Below are 24,797 nucleotides of genomic sequence, written 5' to 3'. Positions count from 1 at the left end.
AAAAAATGTAAGTAAAGCTATTAAAAGGATTCAAAAGAAAAGGACAAATTTAGAAATAGGCAAAGAAGATAAATGTTTAATGGAAGTCCCTCAAGAATAAAAGCAAAGCAAGGCATAGAATAATTACAAAGAACAAAAACAAAACAAAACGTAATCAAGGACACTTTTTTGAAATTAAATAATATGGATTTAAAACTACATATTAAAAAGTCACACTTCCTACTGTGACCCCCAACTGGCAACACCAATGCGCATTATAATGAAATTACTAGATTTTAAAGAAGAAAATAATTTTAGGCATCTGGGCAATAAAGTCCACTTTTATAAGAAAAAGAAATCAGATTTTTCATCAAACGTTTGACAGCAATGATTTACACAGAACAGAATGGAAGAACATGTAACACATTCAAAGACATAAAATGAGAGCCAAAGGGTGTCAAGGGCAGAGTCTGCATATAAAATATCATCACTGTGCTGAAACCCGGAACATTATTCTCATGAGCACTTCTCAAGTAATGTACTTGAGAACAAGCTTCAGACAACCCTAATGATGAGATACTGACCCATGGATTGGAGGTGAGCATTCAACACACACACACACACACATACGTGTGTCTGATACCACACTAAGGCTAACAAGGATGTGTGAGTACAATCTGTGACAGCAATATGCTTGCCAATACAGATAAAATACAACTATGAAAAACATAAAACAACATAATGAGCATCCCGAATACAGAAATTTTCAGCTGTTTTCAGTAATCTTACTGGAATTGTTATTAATGGCATGGTATTCTGAGGTCATTATGTGTATATACTATGTGATTAAATGAATAAATAATCATGTCATATTTTAACTTTATTACCTCTTTTGTTCTTGTAAAGCAAGATTCTCAGTGAAGAAAACTTACTAGATATAGATAGAGACAATAGCTAATAAATACAGATGTAGAATATTCCCTACCTCTGCCTAGAAGCAGTAACAGTATAAATAAGCTTCCTTAGCACTCGGATTGTGGTCTAGGAATACTTACCATGAAAAAAAAAACCCAGCCTTTTAGAGACACAGCCAACTCCAAGTCTGACCCAGGAAATGTACAAGCTAATCCTGGAAAATACTGCCATTCCAGATAGCCATGTCAGATGACAAGTAGGTTCTCAGAGGTTACTGAGATCTTGTGACAAGTCCTCAGGAGCCAACCTAAGAAGGCTTCCAAAGGCCAAAGATGAGAAAATGTGATAATAACTGTGATGAATGGAAATACATGAATTCAAAATTAAAACAGAAACAGAGATCTATTTGATTACCTTTGCAGGATTCCGGGAAAGCAACTCAGTGTTTCACTAAAATTGGTAAATATAGGGAAAGAACCAAGTGTTTGACCTTTCTTCTCTGTACAACCTAAGGAAAGATGAGGATTAGGAGGGGTACTTGGCAAAATTCCATTTCCTGACCAAGGCAGTTAGTGGTTTAAAGAATGTGTACTTTTAATATTTATTGAGTTTTAAATTTATTTCATTCCGTTTTCTGTGCCTGAGTTACATTTTATCATTGAAAATGTGGTGTTTGGCCCTTTGTGTCAGGTCCCTGACACAGAGCCTTAGGACCCTTGGACTTTCTGGAGTGATATGAGTATCTTTCACCATTCCTAAGAAGATCCTTTTGAGCCCACGTGAGTTTATGTGAAAATGTGAGAAAGTGGGGCCCTGCATTGCCTCAGGATGGGGCTGGTTGACAGAAGGACAAAGTGACCAGCTTGGCACTCAGCCTCTTGGGCAGGAACATGATAAAGAAGTCATGGGAAACTCCAACGTACAGCCTTGGGTCACAAGCACAGGTGACAATCTGGACTTGCATTTGGCATCTGAGTGGGGGCGGTCTTGTGAGACCGAGCCCTTAACCCGGGGATCTGATACGATTTCAGAACTGAGTTAAATTTATAGGATAACCATTCAGTATTTGCTGTTGTGTTGGAAAGAAACACATTGGGGGAAGTTAAAAAATTCACATGCTGAACAACTATCCAACTGAGTTAATTTAAAGATCGAATTGATTTTATCAAATGACACATGAATCTGGCAGCATCGCACCCAGTAAACACAAAGGTGCTCTGAGGACCTGCACCGGGTGGAAGGCTTTTATATAGTCAGGAATAGGGGCAAGACAAGAAAACTAAGAGTAGATTCTTTTATCAAAGTCTCCTTCCTGTGCGGGAAGGCAGAGGGTCTAATCAGGCAGGTTGCCTCACCAGGGCTAACCAGGAAATTCCAGACTGATTGGCTTAAAATTTCACTTCCTGGAGAGGCTGCAACTAGAATTGGGTTAGGCTTTAAGTTATGGTGACTCCCCTGTGGGCCTGACGTCTCATTTTAACCTACCCGAGTCTTTCTGGGGCCAGGGTTTGTTTACATTGATAGTGGAAGGGCTGCTTCCAGGTGCATGCATTTTAAATGAAGCCTGTTGCAGGATGCCAAACTGTTAAAATAGGTTACTCTAAGCATTCACACTAAAGGTGACATTTACTTTTGTCTTTTCACTTTTCAGCAATGGGAAATTCTTCTGCAATACAGACCATTAACAAAAATGCTGTGGCTTCTTGGCATGGAAGGTGTCAGGTGGACTGTGGGAAGGAAATATCAGAACTGCTCTCCAGACGTCTGTCTACCTATTTTTTAATCTTACCCCTTTCTATTTTTATGTATAGTTTATATTGTGTACATAATATATCAGTACCTTAGTGCCACATTTAGTTTATAAATAAAGAGATATTGGGCATACACACTCATTGTGCTTTACCGAGAGGGAAGTTTGAATAAAACGATGTAGAGACTGCTGGTCTACTCACTTGCATGGTTCAGGTGGACTGGGAGGGTAGGTGTCTGCAGACTGAAGGGCATCAAGTTTTGGGGAAGACAATTTTCCCGTAACTTCCTTTCCTTTGGGGAAAGAAAACGAGTGAAAGCAGTAATTCCATACGTGAGCTCATACATACAGCATAAATACATAAATAATAATACTATTTTATATTTTATGTTACAACAATCCCATGAGATCTAAAGAACTAATTTTATAAAAGAGAAACAGAGATCCACATAGGTTGGATCAATGAAAAACATATCTAAGTGTTAAAACTAAATCTTCTAACTTTAATTTGTGTCTCACATTTTGGATCGACAATGGTTTGTAGCGCATTTATTCTCCTATTTAAGATATGCTATGCAAAGATGTGCAGGCAATAGAATTTTTTCTTGGGTTAAACAACAAATACCAATTAGCTGTGTGTTTCTAGAGCAGAGAATTGGATGATACATTAGTGGGGACTAACTATAATTTTGTAGGTCTTCAAAAAGAGATCAGAAGGATACTTATCCGAAACAGGTAAATGTTTGGTGGTGTTAACTTTCTGCCCTGGATTACCAGCCTGACCTCTCAGTGTTCTAGACACCCACAGGTAAGATTGTCTTACTTTCTGGTAAACTCACTAGGCACTGACTTGCAATGTTGGCACACTGCAACATGATTTAGGCAAATGTAGTGTTAGTCCTCCTCACTGTGTGGCGAAAATCATGGTGACGATATTTTCAGTGGCTCTTTGCCAGTTTATGTTTATTAGAAAAGTGATTCCATTTTGAAGAATGCTTATGCAACATGAGGGCTAATTGATATTGTGCATTTAGTTCACGGCTCTTCCTACAGTATAGTGGTTCACAAACATTTGTTACAGGTTAGAGCCCGGGGTCTACTTGACCGTGCAGCTTTTGCAAGGGGTGAGGATCTCAGAGTTAAACACGGATCAAAAACTATGAATCAAGACCAAAAGTTGCAAAAGGAACGGACCAAAAGTCAGCCAGTAGACAAGGCCTAAACACTGGGTAACAGCGATGACACAGCAACCCTGAGCCCATCAGACTCGACTGGGTTTGCACTTGGCAATTGCTTTCAGGCGATTGCCGATCTTTTGGCAGGGACTGAGGGAATGGGAGTAAGTTGGAAGGTTGTCCCCGGCTCTTAAAGGGCTTATATCTACCCAAGGCAACAAGGCCAAGGGCAAAAATTAAAAACAAATTAAAAAAGCCTAAGTAGACAGTGACAGTCTCAAAGGTATAAGACTTCAAAGCCACAGACTTGTTGTTGTATTTGTTATGAAGCAATGCATGCTTTGAAGTTGCAAACACATTCCTCTACCTGACTGGAGCAAAGATTAACCAATTCCAAGTGTGACACAGTCATGATTCATTGTCAAGGGTGGATTACACAGACCAGTAGTTTCTTTAGTCATGACATTTTGAGCACTCAAAATAAACATTTTCCAAGTGGTTACATAATAAACTGGTAGTGCCATATTTTTCTTAATTTCTTCCTAATATGAAGAGGTCAAAAGAAGAATTACAGAACAATTTGTTTGTGTATGAGCTAAAATAATTTTGGCATCATGCCATAAGCATGGTTCCTTCCACAGAGTCTATAAATGGAATAAGACTGTTGAAGACGCCTTCCACGGTTTGGGAGGACAAGTTTCTCAGGTGCTTGCTCTCAGGTCACTTTAATAAGAGGAAGCTATATTTTCTTATTATTGCTGTTGCTCTGAACCTGCAACAAGAAACTTGTTTCTGGAGATACTTTATTTACAAAGATGAAGGCATCTACACAAGGACACCTCTACTCTGATAGTTACCCTTCTGGGACATCGAGAGGGTAATCTACTTGAGTCTCCAAGTCCACTGGAGAAGAACAGATGATTAGGAACCCGAGAGTTGTTTGTAAATAATTCAGGACCATCGACTTCTCTTATGCTGTTTCTTCCTGTGTGCTTATTGCTACAGCTAGTCAGTTTGTGTATTTGACCATGTTTGTCTCACCATCTTGAGACACAAGAATTAAAAGTCATGTGGAGTCCTGGCCAGTGTGGTTCAGTTGGTTGGGCATTGTCCTGCAAACCAAAAGTTCATGGGTTCGGTTCCTACTCCGGGCACACACCTGGGCTGTGGGCTCTGTGCTCTGTCTGCAGCGGGCACTTGCAGATGGCAGAAGGCAACCATGGATGTTTCTCTCACACTGATGTGCCTCTCCCTCTGCTTCTCCCTCACTTGTCCTCTCTCTAAAATGAAATAAAAGGATATTAAAGTTATTTGAAAAATAAAAGTCATGTGGATATTTGTAATACATTTCCTTTCAATAGAAATAGGAAAAAAGTCACCAATAGTATCGCAGGATTCCTGCACTCTGGGTCTTTGTCACTTCTAACAATTCTTCAGTGCCTCTCAAGTGGGTGGGTGACTAGAAAATTTCTGGAATGTTGTAGAAAGCAACTGCGTCTATTTCTGAGTTAAGGGATTTGTGAACATGTTAGATAGAGTTTTACCATGAGCAAACTTGACTTTCAAAAGCGTAGGAAATACTATCCATTCACACCTCTATTTAGGGTCAACCCTTGTTCCCAATATATTGTTATAAACCTTAGGTGGCTGAACACCTTCATCAAGTTGAGTTATTATAATACTACTAATTTCTATTTTAAGCCACTAGGAAAATAAATTATATAACATTTCTTACATATTATAATATACTGTTTTCCATTCCATAGTCTGGAACTGAAATATGACTGAAAAAAAAGGTCTGTCTGACTTTATTGCTACGCAAAGCATTACTTCTCTTGAAGAACTATCAGCCCTTTGAAGTTACAGATTTGTGAAAGGTTGTGGCCTTTGGCTGCCAGAAAGCTCAGTCTTAATGGTATGTTTACTTTTACCTGGTTATTTTTCCTTGGATCCTCATGCTTCCACATATTTATTTTTTAAATATACTTTGCCTGTCTTTTAGAGTTGTTCAAATCCCTCCTTCCATGAAGCAGTGGTATAAGTAAATATAAATAAGTATCAAATTTTTAAAAAAGGGGATCAAGTTTGGGAATAAAGTAAAATGACTCTACGGAATTCCAATGGAATCACTTCCTCTCTACTCAAATCAATGTATCAAAGTTTCCTCCTTTGGGAATTAAACTAGAATTTTACTTTCCATTTTTGATTGAATATGACTTTGGGAAAATTAGCTGGAAGCACTACCCCAGGGTAATCTCGATGTTAACAAAATTATAAAGAATTTGCTAGCTCATCACAGCATGTTAGAGTTTTGTGTACCAAAGTCTCCATTTTTTGAGAAAGCAGAGGAGAAAACATTTGAAAGCATTTTGATCCCCAACCCCATTGATGCCTGAGAAATTTGATCTTTATTTTATCTGTAAGTGAAATTAGTAGGGAGAGAATCTTAGTCTTTTCTGATGGCAAAACTTCAAATGCTGAAACAAATTTAAATGTTGGAATGGATGCTATTATTCACGTGGTTCAAAATTTTAAAAATACAAAATTGCATTTAATAAAATGTTTCTCTTCAAACCCTGTCCTCCAACTGGCCAGCTTCTGTCTCAAGACACAACCAATCATATCAGTTTCTGTTATCTCTTTTCAGAGATACTTTACACTTATACAAACGAACATATGTAATATATACATACATACAAGTGTATGTAATTTCTCCATTTTTAATAAAGTGTAACATACTTGTTTTGCTATTCAAAAAGCAGCGCACATTATGTGTTGAAGATCATTTCATAAAAGTACAAAGAGCTCTCTCATTTTTTTAAAAGACTTTATAAGATGTAATTTTATGGCTGGTTTGTAATTTACCAGTCCTTTAGTGATGAACATTTATACCTTTTTCAATCTTTTCTTATTATGAATGATGCCAAAATGGACAAGCTTATATATACCTGCCATTTCTCATTTCTGCTGTAAGGTAAATTCTTATATGCGGACTTACTGGCTCAAAAGCTATGTGCATTGAGCTTTTTGTTAGAATTGGTGAATTGCCCTTGTTCGAGGTTGTTTTAATTTGCATGCCTATCTGCTTTGTAACTGCCCATTTCTCGAACTTTTGCCAACACACGGTGGTTATGAAACTTTCTAACTTTTGCCAATTTAAGTGAAAAAGTAGTTTCTCAATGTAGTTTTGATCTGCGTTTTTCTAATGGACAAAATCAGTCAGGCTAACTTCTCTTTAGGACAAAAGGCTACAAAGTTATGGGGAGTTGTTATCTGACCCTTAATATTGTTTGCAAAGTCAGGAGCAGGTCAGCATTCAAGTTCAGAGATCAAGAACATGGCAACCTGCCCAGAACTAAGATGGGAAGAAAAGTCAGCAGGCCCATTTCAAGCATATTAGCCTCAACAGAGTCTCCTGATGATGTCCCTAGAAGGTAACTTCTGTTTTTATGTGGATGCAATTAGAATCTAAGTTTCAGATTCTCTAATGGCTACAAAAGTTGCTTCTGATGAACGTTTTTTTGTTTGTTTTTTTTCTTCTTTTAATCCGTCCCATGGAAAAATGGAGTAAAGCAGGTCCTATATAGATGTAACTAAGCCACACATTAGAACTGCCTGCGTGTGTGTGGCTGCAGTGGGGGAGGGGGGTCGTTGGACTAAATCATCTGGGTCACCTGAGGGTTATAAAGATTAAATGGCATGTTTAACATTAGGAGTATTCTGCTTAGGGAGGAGGCGCGTGGCTAATTAGCATAATTGCCTGATGACTGAGAGAGACGATGTCAGTGGTTTGGTTTGGTTTTGCTTTGGGTGCTTTTGCATAAGGAAGAATTCCTCAGTGGTGTTTAACGCTGCCTCTCCAAACGTGATCACGTGCCTTTTCCTAAAGTCATACAGATGTTAGTTACGTGCCTGTCTTTACGACGGGAACTTCAAAAGCAGGCGAGAGCTGTCACCCCGAATGGACACTGACGGGGGAAGAGTGGGAGTTAGGCCTGCTGATTGTGCACCTGCCTTACACTAGCTGACCTGGGGCAAGTTGCTTGACCTTTCTGAGCTCCCCCGTCTTCAGCTGGAAAGTGGATATAACACTCTGAACACACACCCCGACGTCTTCTTGAGGAAATAATGGAACACTGAACGAGGGAAAAGGCTTTGTAACTGTAAGTGCCAATATATGTTAGTCGACCTAATACAACAGTACAGAAACTTTGTCAAATACAATATCCTCAGAAAAAGCTTACTTCTCCTAGAAAGCTTTTAGCCCATCCAAACCAGATACTTAAAATACAAACAAATAAACAAACAAAAACTGGATTTAGGTAGTCTGATATTTAACGATCAGTAACACCTCTCAAAAGTGGCACAGCATCTGTAGCAAAGCTTCGTGTTAAAAATATGCCTACAGAAAAAAGTATTTTATGGGCCTTATAGGCAGCTAGGAATGAAATATGTTCTGTTTGGCAAAGGGTAAAGATGTAACTTGTGTTTATTGAAAAGTAGGTCGCGCCTCGTTTCCTGGGTGTCCATCTTAATATCCTCAGCGCTTTTAATTCGAAGATCTGGCCGCTCTGGAGTTCATTTTGTTTACCTTTAGTAGATACTTGCTAGTCAGACTCTTGGAAGTGTAGATAATGAAGCTAATTCTACAGACTGGCAGTCGGACACTTAAGAATGAGTCCCCGCCGGTTCCTTACAAACCTCTGCCCCGAAGTTGCTGCAACCTTCCCAAGCCCTGCCACGCCCAGGGCGCGTCGTGCTCGCAAGACCGCACCGCTGGCACCGAGTCAGAGAGCTCGCCCCGGGAATGCAGGTGCTGGCAGCGCTGTGGAAAGTAAGTCCGCTCCTTCTCCCGGCCTGGGCCTCCAAGCGCCGGGCGCGGCAGAGTTCGGCTACGCGGCGGAGACTTGTGCCGTTCAGAACCTAAGGTTCAGCCAGGTGCGCAAGCAGCAGCCTGGGGCGCCTGTCGCACGTGGCAACAGGTGCACCGCGGCGCTGCGCGGAATCCGGGGCCCCGAGCGCGTCCGCATTTAGCCGGAGAGCGCGCTGGGCTTCGGGATCGGGAGGCGGGAGCGTGGACGTCGGGAGCCTGTGGGTGAGCGGAGAGCGGCGAGAGCCCCGGAGCCGGTGCCAAGGTACCGCCTCGCGCGTCTTCCAAGTTTTTCCGGGGCGCAGCCCACTTGGACGCCACCTGGCCTCGGTCTCCAGCTGCAGGGCGCAGGCCTGGCCGTCTGGAAGGGGCGGTGGCGGGCAAGGACAGAGGCGGCAGAGCTTTTCTATTTACAAGTTTCCCGAACTCCCCGCCCTCGCTCCGCCCCGCGGCGGCCGGAGAGGCCCGGGGGCGGGGGAGGCTGGGACGTCTCGGACTCCGGGATCCCTCCCTGCCGCAGCCACCGCCTCCGTGCGGTTGGGGGTGGGGACGGCTCGAGTGTCCCCAGGTGCAGACGCCGTCCCGCAGGCACCACTGCACCGCAGGCCGCCGGGGTGGACTTGGCGCGCCTCCGCCGAGGGCTCCTAAGCGCCCTCGGGCTCGGAATGCAGGTCTCCCTCCTGCTGCGTCTGCTCCCCGGAGGGCTCGGCGTTGGCTCCGTGGCGCAGAGGTAAGTGCGGAGTTGAGTCGATTGCTGCCACCCAGCCGGTCCGCGGCGGCGATCGCGGGCGGCCGTTGGAGAGGACGCGGTGAACGCGCCCGTCCTAAGGTGGCAGCACTGGCCTTGGGGGAGGGGGCGGGCATTCTAGGGGCTTGTGTGCCAGAGTTGGGGGAGAAGGGTGGCGGGACAGCCCTGGCGGAGCGGAGGCTGCGGGCAGCCGGTCTCACGTGGGCACAGCGCAGCTCACGCGGAAGGGACCGCTGCGGACCTCGTAGCTGTCACCTTGAAAGTGACCGAACGGGTTTACTGTGGACTCAGGGAAGCAGACGGACAAGCAGGTACCCTTCTCAGCGGGAAGCCGCCCACCACACCCGGAGCCTCCAGGGCGCAGCGGTCCCAGCCCTCCCGCTGGGCGCTTTGCTGGGAGGATTCTCAGCATAAGTAATCCGGGCTGAAAATGGCTTTAGTGGGGTCGCTGCACCTCCCCGGGTACTCTCATCCCACGCCCCACCACTTCCTGCGGGTCCCTGGTACTTCTCCAGCTCGCCGGGAACATCCACCCCTAAGGTCACCTGGTTGGACTACTCTGTAATAATTAGTGGGCTTCTGTGTTTCGGCGCCTTAAACGAATCTCTTTTGTTTTCTTCTCAAGACGTACTCTTTTCTGTTATTGGTTGATTTTTACTCAGATCAATTGATTTTGGAATGAAAATGGAGAGATCGATTCTGCATTTGGCCTCCATGTAATTTCACATACTCTGTTGGTACTGTTTCAGTAGTCAGTGAACAAATAAAGGAAATCCAGTGTGCTGTGTTTTGGGTGAATAAAATCAAAGTCTCAGGCGAAACGGGGACGCGGATGAGAGCGTTCATGTTTTACCAGGTGATAGGGATTCCACCGTCCTGGTCTAAATGCTCAGGCCTGGGCTGGAGGGTGGGCCGGGAGGTATTAGTCTCGTTCCTTCCCTTTACCCCTGGGGGCGGGGCGGGGCGGGAGTGAAACTCACTGCTTCCTGGGAACCCTGGGCCTTCCTTATGGAGTGTAGATACATCCAGATAACAGGATTTGGTTGACACTAAAAAGATTTTCGTAGTTGGAATTGCAAGTTCTGTAGACAGACTCCTTTTCCAGGAATGATTAGGGCAGAGAACGATGGACAATTTAACTGGAAACAACGACGCCCTGTTTGTCTAGTGCTTTACAATGCTTTCATGATTTCTCCTAAGTGCAATCTTCCATAAGGAACATTTTGCAAAGAAATGATTAGACACCAGTTGCTGAGGAGTGGAATTTAGTTTAAAATAATGTATAGTTACCTATTTAACTCACACCAACTTTTTTTTACCTGTTCTTTTTGAAATCACCCTTGTGCTGGCCGGAGAGCTGCACCTTTGCATTAGGTGTCAGTGATTGAAGGTTATGATTCTTGAGAATGTCCTAGGACTATAAAATTATAGCTAGATTTCTTTGGTTATTTCTTAGAAACAAAACTGCCATTATTAGACTTAAGCATATAAAAAGCAGGTCACTGATTAGCCCTGTTCTGTTGGTCCTCTCATGATTTCGAAAGGAATGCATGTTTGCTGTGTAAAAATTGGTAGATTCAAAAGAAGTGGAAGAGCTAAATAATTCTACTATCGAAAGATAATCACAATCCATATTTTCTTATTATTTGTTAATGTATATTTATTAATGTACATAAAGATTTTTTTACAATAATATGGCTTATACAAATATACTGTTGCACGATGATATTTTTAATGCTTAACACATCGTGAAAGTTCCCATGTTACCACAGTTCCTCAAGAATCTTGTTTTAGAAGCTACATAATATCATCTAGATGTAACAGTTTATTTAACCATTTTCTTAGAGCTGAACTTTTAACTTATTTCCTACGTCTATTATTAAATATATGTGGATGGAACAAATATTCTTTATAAAACTTCCCAGAGCATAGGTCCTTGGATGGGGTCATCCAAACACAGTTGACGGTTCAAAGATCTCTTGGTACTGATTGATCACTTGCTTTCCAACACATGTTGTACCAAAGTGTGCTCCTGCTGGTAATCCGAGAGAATACCTGTGCTCTTACATTCTTGTTAATATGGGGGCGCATCCTTAAAAGTTAAAATAATTCTTGCTAGCTTTGTAGGTGAACAGTGCTATCTCAATATTTAAATTTCCATTTCTTTGACTACAAATAATGTTGACCACCAAAAAATGTAGTTATTTTCCATTTTTCCCCTTTTAATTAAATGTAGTGCCAATTTTTCTCTTGGGGTATTAATATTTTTTGTCAGTTTATAAGAGCGTTTTATGGATTGATACACTTTTGCCTTTTAGATTGTAGATATTCTTCCCATTTTTTGTCTTTGATAAAGACAGCACATATTTGTTGTGGTTTTGACTTATAAAAGTTTATACTTTAAGGTAGTCACCTTTGTCAGCGTTCTCAAAAATAAAATTTTTTAACACTCCTAAGTCATAGTTTAAGAACTATGTATGGCAGTGGCAGAAGATGGCTTTCAAAAGAATTCCCCTTCCGAAGACAATTCTGGACTAGATTCTTTTCAAGTCCATGGTACGAACCTGCAGGTGCTAGGACAGCGCTGTTGCAAAACAGACTGTGTGTGTGTCCATGAGAAGCAGTCCCATATGGTGCACCACTGGGAACAACCTTCTTCCAAATAAGAACGGAAGTTTTCAACTCCAGCGAATGAATGGCTCTCAGACCTGTTGTCCGATGAGTGTGTCAACGAGGCTCACAATCCATTTACTTTTAGTAGTTCATCTGTAATAGTATGATTTTGCCAGGGTTATTTTTCTACTCATTATCGTAGTTTATCTTGAATTGGCGACATGCGTCTTTTCTGATGTCTAGTCAGCTGTCTGTGTAGTGTATAAATTATCGATTAAACTATTTATTTGAGAAGGGGGGAAAGTCTTCTCGATTTCCCAAACTGGAGTTACCTCTCCACACTGTGGGGGCTGAAGGCCACCCTGAGGGCTTGTGTGGGCCTCCATGAGGGCGCTGTCCGTCAGAGGAGGAGGCCTTCTGTTTACTCTCCATCTTTCAGAGCCTAATGAAAGGCCCTGGGGACCAAACATGGGCTGGGAGCATGAGGTCAGGGGATGGTGTGTGTGTCTAGGGACACTCAGATGCGGCTCAGACTCTGTCTTGGGCCGTGCAGGTGACTGCCACCACTTTGTTAGCAGGTACTTGGGCAGTGGTGGCTTGAGGCCATCGGAGCAGTGACTGACAGAGGATGAGGGAATGCATTAAGTTTTTTTTTTTTTTTTTCAAGAAAGAGCAAAGAGGGATTAGTTGATACAGTCTGACCTTAGCCAGCCTGAACCTTGGTTCAGAAAAGCCTGCTTTGATCAGGGTTCTTTTTCCTTGGCTTAGGGCAGTCCTATAACTAGGGATGGAGTCTGACCGTCAGCTACCACTACAAAAATTTTATTTCTAAACCAAGTCTTATAAAACCTTGCCCTGATGATAGTTATTTTTTTTAAATGACCTCAATAGTCTTTGAAATCAGCAGTTATTACTTTCATGTGGGCAGTTATCCATGTTATTCATGCACGGCATTTTCTTACTCACTTGGCTCAAGATAAAAAAAGAGTTTTCCATTTGGGGGATGACAGAGTTGGGGGCTAACCCTCACTGTGTAGACAGAAATAGCATAAAACTTCACTTTCACGCACTGGCATCTAGTTTGCTGTTTGCGATTTGCCCCATAGGCTGGCTTTTATACAGTCAAGGGAGAAATGGTTTGTTTAACACATTTGGAGTGTGAACAAAGTTCAGTCTAGAGGTGTTTGACTTAAGGAAATAACTCGAAGCACTTAATAGTACATATTTGCACACAAATCTTTGATTCCAGAACCTTTCTTTGGTTCTTCAAAGCTAGTAGATTTTCCTTGGCCTTTAAGTTTAAACCCCATATCCAAAAGAAATAAAAATGCACATATTTAAAGAGAAGTTGTTTTTAAGTCTTGCGAATAGACCCAGATCTAAATTAATGCATGGTCTTGTGTGTCCATTCCTTACCTAGAGGTTTTATTTCATGTTGGAGTTTTAAAGACAAAGGAGAGTGTTCGAGTCTCCTACGGTTTCTCTTGAGGAAAGGTGGACTTTTACAGGAGGGTTGAAGAGATTCCCTTTGAGCGGCGAAAGAAGATGACAGGCAAGGGCAGGTTCTAAGTTTCTCAGGCCAGTTGGAAAGGGTAAAGGGGGTCACAAGGGAGGGACTCCGGATACTGTGGTTTTGTTTGTGCTGAGCCAGAGGGCAGGCCCGGCCAGACTCCCAGGGCAAGGTGCAGGCGGAGGAAAACAGATGGAATAGGGAACAAGGCTGGCTTCCCTGGAAGGTGCTAGGAAGCTGCCTTGGGAAGTGGGCTTAAGGCCATTAAATTACCTTATTCTTTCAAGTACTTTTAAATCTTTGTACCTTGTCTGTTGATATTTAAGCTCCATGCGAAGAAAGGTAAATTAGTGTTCAGGTTTGGGGGCTGATCCATCATAACTACCCTTCCTGATCTGCTACAATGAACTAAAATATTTTAGGACATTTCGTGTCCTAAATTGTCATTGAGAAAAAGAATCCCCTCTGGGAGAGAGTCACACTTAATCAGAAAAGCAGGAAGGGGAGCTGTAAAAATACATTCTTGTACAAGCAAACATATAGCTCGAATATATGTCTGCCTTTGTTCATCAAGTCTCAGCTGTTGGGTTAGCTTGCTTCCATACTTCTGGATTGGAAACTTGGTAATATTTAACTCGGGCATTATTTACTTAACATACCGGTTGTGAAGGAAAAGTCAGTATTCCTTCACCTTATTTTAGATAAGCAGTTCTGTGTCTAGTAGTGGTTCAGTGACAAATGAGTTCTCTCTTATGTTTATCTCATGGATTGTTTTGATGACTTTAGCCATGATAGCAAGTGGAAACTGCATGCCCCTTTGAAGCATAGATCACTTGGTTCGCTTCTGGAACCAGAAGCGAAGCCAGTGTAGATATAAGCCGTCGCAGAGATGACTGTCAGACCCCGACTGACCCCTTCCCCCAACCTCTGTGTCAACTTGAGTTGTACTTACCAGAATAACTACAGGTTAAATCGCTTTGTACTATAAAAAAATCTGTATTTTATTACATATGAGACCACTGCATCACAGTCATCTCATTTAGGCAAATTATACGATTGAACCATATTTGCACATTTCTACTAAGCTCACCCAATAGACTGTAAAACCAGAGAGGAGTATGAAAGTCCTACTGGCTGCTGAGAGAGTAAGAAAGATTGGAGAAACATGAACAGGTTGCAAAAGATAAATTTTTCACTTATTTTATTTGCTCCTCAATCTAGACCTTTTATGTAGAACCAAGTATGTATAGGGTATAGTTAGAATTGTTTTCATCTTAAATGGTAAAAAGGGGCATGAGTAAAAATCCTTGCTCTTAGAATCTTAAGTTTGATTTTTCATGAGCCTCAAACGTTGCATTGAGCACTTTCTATGGGCCAAATACTGTGCAAAGTAGAAAGAATGAGATGTGGAAAAAATCTGGCCCGGATTCTCAGGGGTCTGTCAGAAAAACCTCAACCGCTGTAAAAAATGCAAGTTTGGAAGTTTTAGTGAGTGTTCAGGTTGCTAGGAATATTCTCCCAAATTGTTAACATTGCGCCTTATGCTGGGGATGGTGCCCGCGACCTTGACCAAATTTTCATAAACCTAAACTGGTTTGACAATGTTGGTCATGTCAAGACTCATGATCTTCGGTCATTTTTCTCTCTTCCTTCTCAACAGGAGTTGAGAGGCGAGATTCTCAGCACTACAGTCTGTGGTTTCATTACTTTCTCCAGATAATCTTTTTAGTGACTTTTCCCAATGTCTTATTGTTACATCTTCTGTGTTTCTTGAGAATAGGGTTTAAACCTTATCACGCTGGATACTTTGCAGTTTTGGAACTCTTTGTCCCAGACATAGCCTGGGGATAAATTCCCGAGAGCTCTGATGGCGTGGAGTTTGAGGAGTTGGTTGCAGCTACTAGAAGTTCTTTTTCAGCCCTAGATACTAGTGTCCTCATTGTTTTCCTTGACTTTGCCCTCTTTGTCCTTCTTGTCCTCTCCTGATGCCCTGCCCCCTCATCAACTCTGATACACGTGGCAAGCAGACCGAGGAAGGCAATTCAGCCTGTGCAAGACGGAGCCATCGGTACTCAGGCCAGTGTAGAGCTGCAGGGTGTGAGGTGCCTACTCCTTCTGAGCGATATTTCTGTTTTCAATCAAGTACCGAGCATGCGCACATGCAAACACTGGTACAGAAGTAATTCCGCTTGTGAGAATTCATGACATTCTCCACGGACGCGACAGTTACAAGTTGGCAGCTGCTTGTGAATGGAGACTGGGGCTGTTTCTTGTTTAGAGAAATATGTATTTACATTTTAAAGAGGAATTTCGATGGATTTTCAGTCTGGGATTGTTCTTCCTCTTATTATGTTAATACGATTCGTGTCTCTCAGTAGTTTTGCATTTCTGGAGAACTTTTTGATGGTTCACTAGAATTGCTGGTTTATTGAATTTGATTTAATACTAAAGTATGGACTTATTTGTTTAAGGCTTAAAAATTTTTGATGTTGCTGTATGGGATATATATGACAACTATAGAGAAGGATTTCCTAATTTACTTTTATTCTGAGATAAGAAGAGTGAGTCTAGTTAGTGAAAAAGGATTGAGATGAGAAAAATCCAGCATTCTCTTTTTATAAAAAAAAATCTGAAATAATTATATTGTGGATGTGACAATTATAGTAGGAAATGCTGGTTATCTCTTATTATGCTACATATTTAAAATTTATAACCTTATAGGCACACAATCAAATGAAAATTATTTTCTACTTACACTGTATAAATAGAAATGTGCAGGGCACAGAGTTGCTTTTTTTCTCTCCTTCCTCCTGTTTTATTTTGAAATTAAAATTGGAATAATAAAACAAATAGAGGTGTGTCAGCATTTTGCTAGATTTTGCTCACCCTAGTGACCGTTATGAAACCTTGGAGACATACTCAGTTATAGAACTGCAAAAAGTGTTACTGGCATCCAGGAATGTGATGGAGTGTGCACGGGCTTCTAAATTAGACCCATCTGGGTTCCTGTATGAGATCTTCTATATCATGACTCGTAATTTTGGGTAAGTAATGTTATTATCTTTGCATTGCACTGCTGGCCTCCTCAGGACAGTGGGGATAATACCTGTTCTCTGGGATCATTCTACCACAGCGTCAGGCATGTAGAAGATAGTGAGTAAATGCTTCTGACCTTCCTTTGTTTCTTGTTTCAAACCTTGTCTGATTCGTGGATAGGAAGGGTCATTTACACTCCTCCACCCACCTTTGGTGGAGGTGTTGCTTGGACCTGCATAGGAGCCTGGAATTTAATAACTGTCACTCTTCCTTAAGAAGAGTTGGTCTGTACCAGTAGCAGTTGAGATTATTTATTCTTAGACTCCAGCTTTGTAACTAACCCCTTGGTTTTCTTGACGGTTTGAGTTTAGCGAGTTGCTCATATTTTGTTATATTTGAGCTGCAGTTTTTTAAAAAAATCAAAGCAGATACTTTCATCTTTGCTGAAGTCTGTAAATTATGTTGCTGGTTTGCTATCAGCACAATTCTAAAAGTGCTTAGAGTTGAGTCATCACTTTGAACCCACACAGTCCTTGTGGATTTTAAAGTGCCACCATCCCTGTTCTAATTTTTAACTCGGGGCTTAGTCCAACATTTATATTTAACAGTTTTGGTTGTAAAATGTTACTGTTTCATATACTTACATACTAAGGCAACTCTGAATTTTCCTTTTCCAAGCAAAGTGAAATAATAACTCCATGTGGTTTTGGAAAGTACCTTGTCAATTTGACATTAAGGACATTTTTATTCAGTTATCACATCAACTCTGTGAGGTGTGCAGGGCAGGTTGTGAGAGCCCTGTTTGGTCCAAGAGGAGAGTGAGGCCTGCACTATTCAGGGAAATGTTTGCATTATGGTACATTATGGACCAAGGTCAAGGCCCAAGTCGTCCTTCCCTCCCCACTCCCAGTGCGATGCTGTTACTTGACTGCTTTTAGTTCCATGAGAAGTAATAAACTGCTGTTGCTAGAATTTTCTTCACATTGGTGCTGAGATGGGATCAAAGGCATGCACTGGTGTAGGCATGTACCATTTTAGATGCCATGGCTGAGACTGATGATTTGTCATTTTTCCAGCATCTAACCACTGAACATAAAACAGAATGCTAAGTCTTGTAAGCCTTTAAATTACTAGCATAAATACAAAAATTGATAGCTACAGATCATTACAATGATACATTACATTTCTGTGTGATTTTATAGTTTTCAGACTTTTTTTAGGAGGAACTAAATAAAATTTTATTGGGACAGTCATTTGAATCTTTCACTTGTACAATACATTGTGAAATGTATCCATTTTAAGGTTACCAATCCAAGATCATGTGTGTTGAATAGGGACTAATATTGCTTTTCTGAAACACTTTTTAGTAGAAATTTTGAATCCTATTTTCCTTATTTTAAGCTGTATGGAGGCAGGTAATTCTTGGGTGAGTGGAGATGACCCCAGGTAGAAATTTAACTAGGAGAGGATGCCCGGTGTCAGTCAGAACTGGCACGAGAATGTGCCATAAAACTACAGCTGTACCCTGGAGAGTCATCGCGGCTTCTAGCTTGAAGGTCAACAGTTGTCTGTTACCAAAGTGACTTCTAAGGAATGCACAGTGTTAGGACTGGAAAAATCCCTGTACGCAGGTCGGCTCTTCTTTTGGGCCGCTCCTGCAAGGTCGATGTGAACATACATTGATCTCCGTTCAGGAAGTCTTATTTGCCAGTGGAAAGACTCACAGATGTGATCATGTTCAAGTAAAGGGCATGGGAAGTGGGTGGTTGGTGAAGGTTGGGAGGTACAGTGTGAGGTGCCAGCCACGTTGTGCAACTGCGCACACACACACGGCGGGTTTCATTTGGCCGGGACATGATTCAAATGGAAAATTACTTCCTTTTGGCCAAGTGGACTTTGAAGAAACATGGCTGCTCTCTGAAAGTTTCAAAGGAGCTGTTCAGAGTCACTTAACCCTTTTAGGAAGAGATTTTCATTTAGCTTTAAACTCTGCCCTGCACACCTAGTCCAACTCCCCTCCCCCTCAAACCTGTGCTGCTTTGGGGGCAGTTTAACTAGCTGCATATACTGTAGAAGCAAACAGAATGTAGACTCTTGACATCACTCTTATTTTCAAACCCAACTGTGCAGTCCTTGGCGGTGCCCTGTATGTGCTGCATGTAAGTGGTGGTTTGGTGTCAGTTCTGCATGTTTACGGGCACAGTCCCTTCTGCGTTGGCTCAGTATGATCTGGGGACTTACTGTTTTGACTCATACTATTTACCAATCTTTGTGAAAAAGCTTCCTTTTTGATGAAATTCTGAAAACTGTGCACAATATGATGCACTATCCATAAGAGCAAGAATTTGTGTTCATCTCACTGTCAGAAGGACACAGAACAGTGTTCTATGTTCAGCTGCTCAGAAGGAAGGCTGACTTAGAGAGTGTTTTAGGCTCTCAGGTCTGTTGGTTTGGGATCCTAGACACCTGAAATGCGGGGTCTGTGGCTGTGATGGCCGAGAGGGTCGTGGCCAGCAAGCCACTCCTGGAGGAAGGTCAAGGTGACTATATTCAGGAGGTGACAGCAGAACATGAAACTCTGTGTGAGGAGGGCATGTTCCATGTCCGTGAGATCGCACCCAAGTGGTAGTTGGTGGGTGGAGTCAAGAGTCCAGGTTTTTAAATTGGGTACCAAGGAATTAGTTGGAAGGTAGATTACAGAGGAAGAACCGAGAAAACACCTGCAAGTTCCAGTGTGAATTGATGGGTGTATTTCAGAATATATGCTGCTGTCTATGGAAGAAAATTAGTGATAAAATTAAGTACCATGACATGCCTCTAGCTTAAGTGTACAATAATGAGAGTTTTGACAAACATGTATCTATGTAGCCAACACTGTCTGTCTGTCTGTCATGTCCATCCCCCCCATAAAATTCCCTTCATCTTACGAATGTATCACTAAACGCTGGTCATAAGTAAAATGAGGATAATAATAAAGCTTGCTTCACAAGGCTGTTGCCATTATAACAGTAGCAACTACCAACTGAGCGTGAGTTAGAAAGTTTCCGAAAATTTTTTGTTAACTCTTAAAATAACCCTTAGCAGATAGATTGTTATTGTTTTGTCAGTGTTTACAGCTGAGGGAAATGGGGCCGTTTTTGGCTTGCCCCAGGTGGGTAAGCTGAGCACACACGGAAGCCCGCCCTGAATAGACATGCCTTCTGTGCTGCCAAAAGTCAGTTGATTTTATTCCTGTGGGAAGGAGGGTGGAAGGGGGGTCAAGGCGGCACACTTGAACTGGGGTTCGTGCCCACTGCTATTTATTAACTCTGTTTCTTGGACAAGGCACCGGCTCTGCAAATGTCAAGTATGACATCTCTGAAGGGGGCAGAGGTGGGGAGGACGGTGACAGGGCTCTGTGGGCCTGGGAGTGCTGAGTGCTGACTTTGTTATCTTTACCCCCCGAAGAGGTAGCTGCCGCTGCCCCCATCCTGGCCTCACACACTTCGCTGACTGTGGCTGGACCAGTAGGGACCTGACACCGTGTCTGAGAGAGACAGTCCCCCCTTGCCAGTCCCTGATGCCCTTTTCCGCTCACAGGGCCTCTGGCCCTCAGAAGCCTCTGATAGTTTTCCAGCTGTTAGAGCAGCCTCACTCTACAATACCTGTCAACTCTATTAGCAGAGAGGTTTTTGGGGGTTTTTTTTTTGAACTTCTGTTTTGATTTTTCTTTCTGAAGTGTGTATGACACAGTGTGAGTCGGTGGGAGGTGGGCGAGCTCCTAATGACGCGGAGAGCTGCGGTGATGCGTCCCGGCCTGAGCCGAGTCGTTCTGTGCGTGGTTCCTGTCTCCCTGAGGACGAGCCACTCTCCCAGTGCCGGCTCTTAAACACACCGCCAGCCTGCGGGATTTAAACTTGGCCAGTTCTGACCTCCCGTCCAGGGCTGCTCCCTCCTCCGGGGGGTGGTTTCCCTCCCTCCCCAGCACACCCACGTCTGGGGGCTGCCTGGTACAGCACCGTCGTGTCCGACAGCTGAGGCCATCCCGCCCAGGGGGTGCCTTGTGGCAGTCCTGGCCTCTCCTGAGGCAGCCCCTCATGCTTGGGCTGTAGGTGGCCTTGTCCGCAAGTGCACTGGTCTCCGTGGTCTCTGCTGGGGCTTCCAGGGGAGGGCTCAGCACACAGGGACTCACCCTTGATCTCTCCCAGGCCTTTCCCCAGTCACCGTACCTCCGATGGCTCAGGTGTGTCCTGCTCTCTGGTCCTCGGCTTTGATCTTCCTGGAGTGTTGGGACACTGCCCTTCCCGTCCCATCTGGTGGCCTCCCTTCTGTCCTCTGGTTGCCCTTCCCTCCGAGCCCTGGGCTCCCGCACGGGGACCTCCGAACCAGGGGGGCCTGAGAACAAAGTGTTTACCGTCACACGGCGAAGTGGGAAAAAATGTATAAGGCACTCAAATTTTCATCTAGCTGAATGTCTATCATCTCAAGTAAAAGAATGCTCTCTCTTCTGCATGATGCACCCCCTTCATTTCTGTGTTTAAAAAATGTTCTTTCATGACATGTTGGCAGTAGTAAAAATGTCCTTTTCTAATTGTTGGTAGTAGTAAAAAGTTCTTTTGTCTGACGTGGTTTTAATAGCAAAATGAAAAGCTGGCTTCCCTCTGTTGTGTCTCCAGGTTTTAGGAGGGGAAATTTTACTAGACCATAAAACCCACGAGGCTGCGAGAGGCACTCACCTGCCAGTTCCGTGCACCTCCTCTTCCTCAGGGACCTGCCCCGAGGCATCTGTCCCCTCCGTGGAGCCTGTCCTCCACCTTCCTGTAGGCTCTGGTCGCTTCTGCTTTCGCAGTTTTCGTCATTCTTTCGTGTACTGTCTTGTCTTCTCAATGGCACTGAAGGCTCTTTGAAGGCTCCTTGAAGACAGGGACTCTCTGTTGCCCCTAGCAGAGCAGCTGGCATGTGGTAGGCCGTTAATGAATGTTTGTTGAATGAATGCACGCTTTTGTAGCACAAGGTCCCTTCACGGCAAGGATAAGGGAGTTGGCAGGGTGGCGCACACGTAACCTATCCTTCTGCCGCCAGTCGGTTTCTGTGGGACTAGTGCCATTGTGTGGGTGCCTGCTTTTGTAGCTAATCAGAGGCTGCGAATGTAATAAAAATCACAGAAGGATTCTTTTTCCTTTTTTTTTTTGCAAGTTTTTGGTGTAAAGAGAACAGCTGTGAGGAAATTGGAAAGGCTTTTATTGCTAACTAAAGTGTCTTCTGTTTACAAAATGGTGGGGAACAGAAATATATTCTCGAGTGCAAATGTGGGTGAATTAAACCACACTGCCATCTTGCTTCTACAGCTGAACAAGGAAGTTAGTATCCAAGAAGAGAAATGTTATTTCATTTAACTTCTGATTAAAATACTTCATAAGGGATTGGGATCATTTGGAGAAAGGTATGAGTGGATTCTGGAATTATTCAGTTTAAAAGGCCAGGCTCTAGAATGCCAAGAATATTTATTGAGTGAGCATGAGTAGAGCGTTTGCCTCCCATTTAAAAAAATATATTTTATTAATTACAGTTCTATTCCCCCCCTTCATTCCCCTCCACTCTGTACACCCCCTCCCCCATCATTCCCCCCTTTAGTTTATGACCATGTGTCTCAAGTTCTTTAGATTCTATATTTCCCCTACTATTCTTGTCCTCCCTCCTATCTATTTTATACCTACCATCTATGCTACTCATTTTCTGTACCTTCTCCCCCCTTCTCCTTCTCCCACTCCCCTGTTGCTAACCCTCCATGTGATCTTCATTTCTATGGCTCTGCTCCTGATCTAGCTGTCCTCTTAGTATGCTTTTGTTTTAGGTGTGGTTGTTAATAACTGTGAGTTTGCTGTCCTTCCACTGTTCATCTTTTTTATCTTCTTTTTCTTAGGTAACTCCCTTTAACATTTCATATAATAAGGGCTTGGTGATGATGAACTCCTTGAATTTGATCTTATCTGAGAAGCACTTTATCTGCCCTTCCATTCAAAATGAAAGCTTTGCTGGATAGATCAATCTTGGATGTAGGTCTTTGGATTTCATGACTTGGAATACTTCCTTCCAGCCCCTTCTTGCCCCGTAAGGTCTCTTTTGAGAAATCTGCTGACAGACTGATGGGAACTCCTTTGTAGGTGACTGTTCCCTTATCTCTTGCTGCATCTAGAATTCTCTCCTTCATTTTAATCTTGGCTAATGTAATGATGATGTGCCTTGGTGTGTTCCTTCTTGGGTCCAACTTCTTTGGGACTCTCTGAGCTTCCTGGATTTCCTGGAAGTCTATTTCCTTTGCCAGATTGGGGAAATTCTCCTTTATTATTTGTTCAAATAAGTTTTCCACTCGTGGCTGTTCCTCTTCCCCTTCTGGTACCCCTATAATTAGGATGTTGGAACATTTAAAGATGTCCTGGAGGTTCCTAAGCCTCTCCTCATTTTTTTGAATTCTTGTTTCTTCATCCTTTTCTGTTTGGTCATTTTTTTTCCTCCTTCTGGTCCACTCCTTTGATTTGAGTCCCAGTTTCCTTTCCATTACTATTGGTTTCCTGTGTATTTCCCTTCATTTCAATTAGTTTAGCTTCCATATGTTCTTTTAATTTGTGACTAAAATCCACCAGTTCTGTGAGCATCCTGATCACCAGTGTTTTGAACTGTGCACCTGAAAGTTTGGCTATTTCTTCATCACTTAGATTTATCAGCTCTGGGTCTCTGAGTTGTTCTTAAGCCATGTTTTGATCTGTTTGTGCCTGTTACGTATGAGGAGTGGAGCCTTAGTTGTTCACCAGGGCGGGGCCACCCAGGTCGCTGGTTTGTGATGCTTATGTGGGGGTGAGGTCAGAGAGGGACAATGGTGGTTCCCTCTGCTGCTTCCTGCTGCTGGGGCCTGTGTGGTCCATCTCACCACCACTAGCTCCTTCACTGTTTTATCTGCACGCAAATGTGTGACCAGGATCAGCCCTCAGTGGGTCCACTGCCTTGCACCCTCAGTGGGTCCTCCCGCTTCTGCACACCTGGAATCCGCCCATGGCTGCTTGCACACCTGGGTTGCATGCCTGGGTCGGTCCAGTGGATCTTTCCTGCCTGACCCCGCTCTGCTGCTGGCTCTGCCTCTCTTACCAGTTTGGCTGAAGGGTTCGTTATTGTCAGACTTCCATGTAGTTCAATATTCTGTGGTTTGGCTATGTTTTTGTTGCTAAAACTTTGTTGTTTTTAAACTTAGTTGTGCGAGAAGGCACAGTGCTTCCACCTACGCCTCCATCTTGTTGGAAGTCTTGCCTCCCATTTTTAAGTGCAGATCTTCACTGCGTCCATCTCTGCCTTTGAACCTGCAGCCAGCCTGTCGGGCAGTCCCCTCCCCCCACAGGCCTGTGCAGGGGTTGGGGGCAGTGGTGGTCCTGGCCCCCTGGTCTGCGATGTGTTGGCCCCAGCTGGGCTGCAGGCTGCTGTGGCCGACAGAGGCAGCATATCACTGAACTGTTTCTGTCGAGAAGTTACCGCTGTGGGTGGCTCTTCAGAGAGGTTTCTGTCTTGACTGACTTTCAGGTTCCAATGACTTCAAATGCTGCCATAGGTCCCTGTGCGATTGGGAACCAGACCTGGATGGCTTTCATGGAGCTGAAGACTTTGCAGGAAACATGTTAGTGTAGAAGTAGGGAGCTGAACGAAGCCATGGTTATGAATTTCCACATTCTTCTGTAGCTCAATGTGCATATTTAACACCTGTTTCTCTTTTAAAACAAATTCTACCATGTCTTCCTCTGAGTCTATTGAGGACAGATTCTAAGATCCCATAGGGAGAAATCTCATCAGAGAAACACAAAAAGCAGCCGATTTCGGAGCAGTGAGATTTTCTTCTGCCTGTGAGGGTGATGGAGGAGATTTGGCTGAGTTTCTTGCTTCCTGGGGTCCTTGTTGTGTTATTTTGTCCTCTCGGCACACTCCTGCCCACGTGTCACCATCCTGAAACTCCACAGTGGATGGACAGGAAGGCACCTGACAGGTAGGGATGACCTGACTCACCTTCAGGGCCAGAGACTCCCGATAAACGGATGCTCACAACCAGGCCAGGACCAGAGAGTGAATCTTCACTGTTCCTTGGACCTGCTGCTCTGAGTCAGGCCAGCCCGTCATCTCACCTACTGGAGCCACTGTGTTATCCTTGGAGTTTTCATGAGGTCTTCATGTAGTGTCATCAG

The 24,797-nt window shown here is 43.3% G+C and overlaps 1 protein-coding gene across 2 annotated transcripts in view; it reads left to right on the top strand.

The window, feature by feature from the left end:
• The first annotated feature begins 9,329 nt into the window (after positions 1–9,329).
• MTUS1 (microtubule associated scaffold protein 1) overlaps positions 9,330–24,797 on the top strand; it is a 129,515-nt gene continuing 114,047 nt past the window's right edge. For both annotated transcript variants that reach the window (XM_053660030.1, XM_037128798.2), the window contains exon 1: positions 9,330–9,419. The gene's annotated coding sequence lies outside the window, so the exon portion shown is untranslated. The remainder of the gene's footprint in view (positions 9,420–24,797) is intronic.

Source organism: Artibeus jamaicensis, unplaced genomic scaffold (assembly GCF_021234435.1).
Source record: "Artibeus jamaicensis isolate MK-2021 breed Jamaican fruit bat unplaced genomic scaffold, CSHL_Jam_final scaffold_833, whole genome shotgun sequence".
Classification (NCBI taxonomy): Eukaryota; Metazoa; Chordata; class Mammalia; order Chiroptera; family Phyllostomidae; genus Artibeus; species Artibeus jamaicensis.
This window is presented reverse-complemented; position numbering and strand designations above follow the sequence as displayed.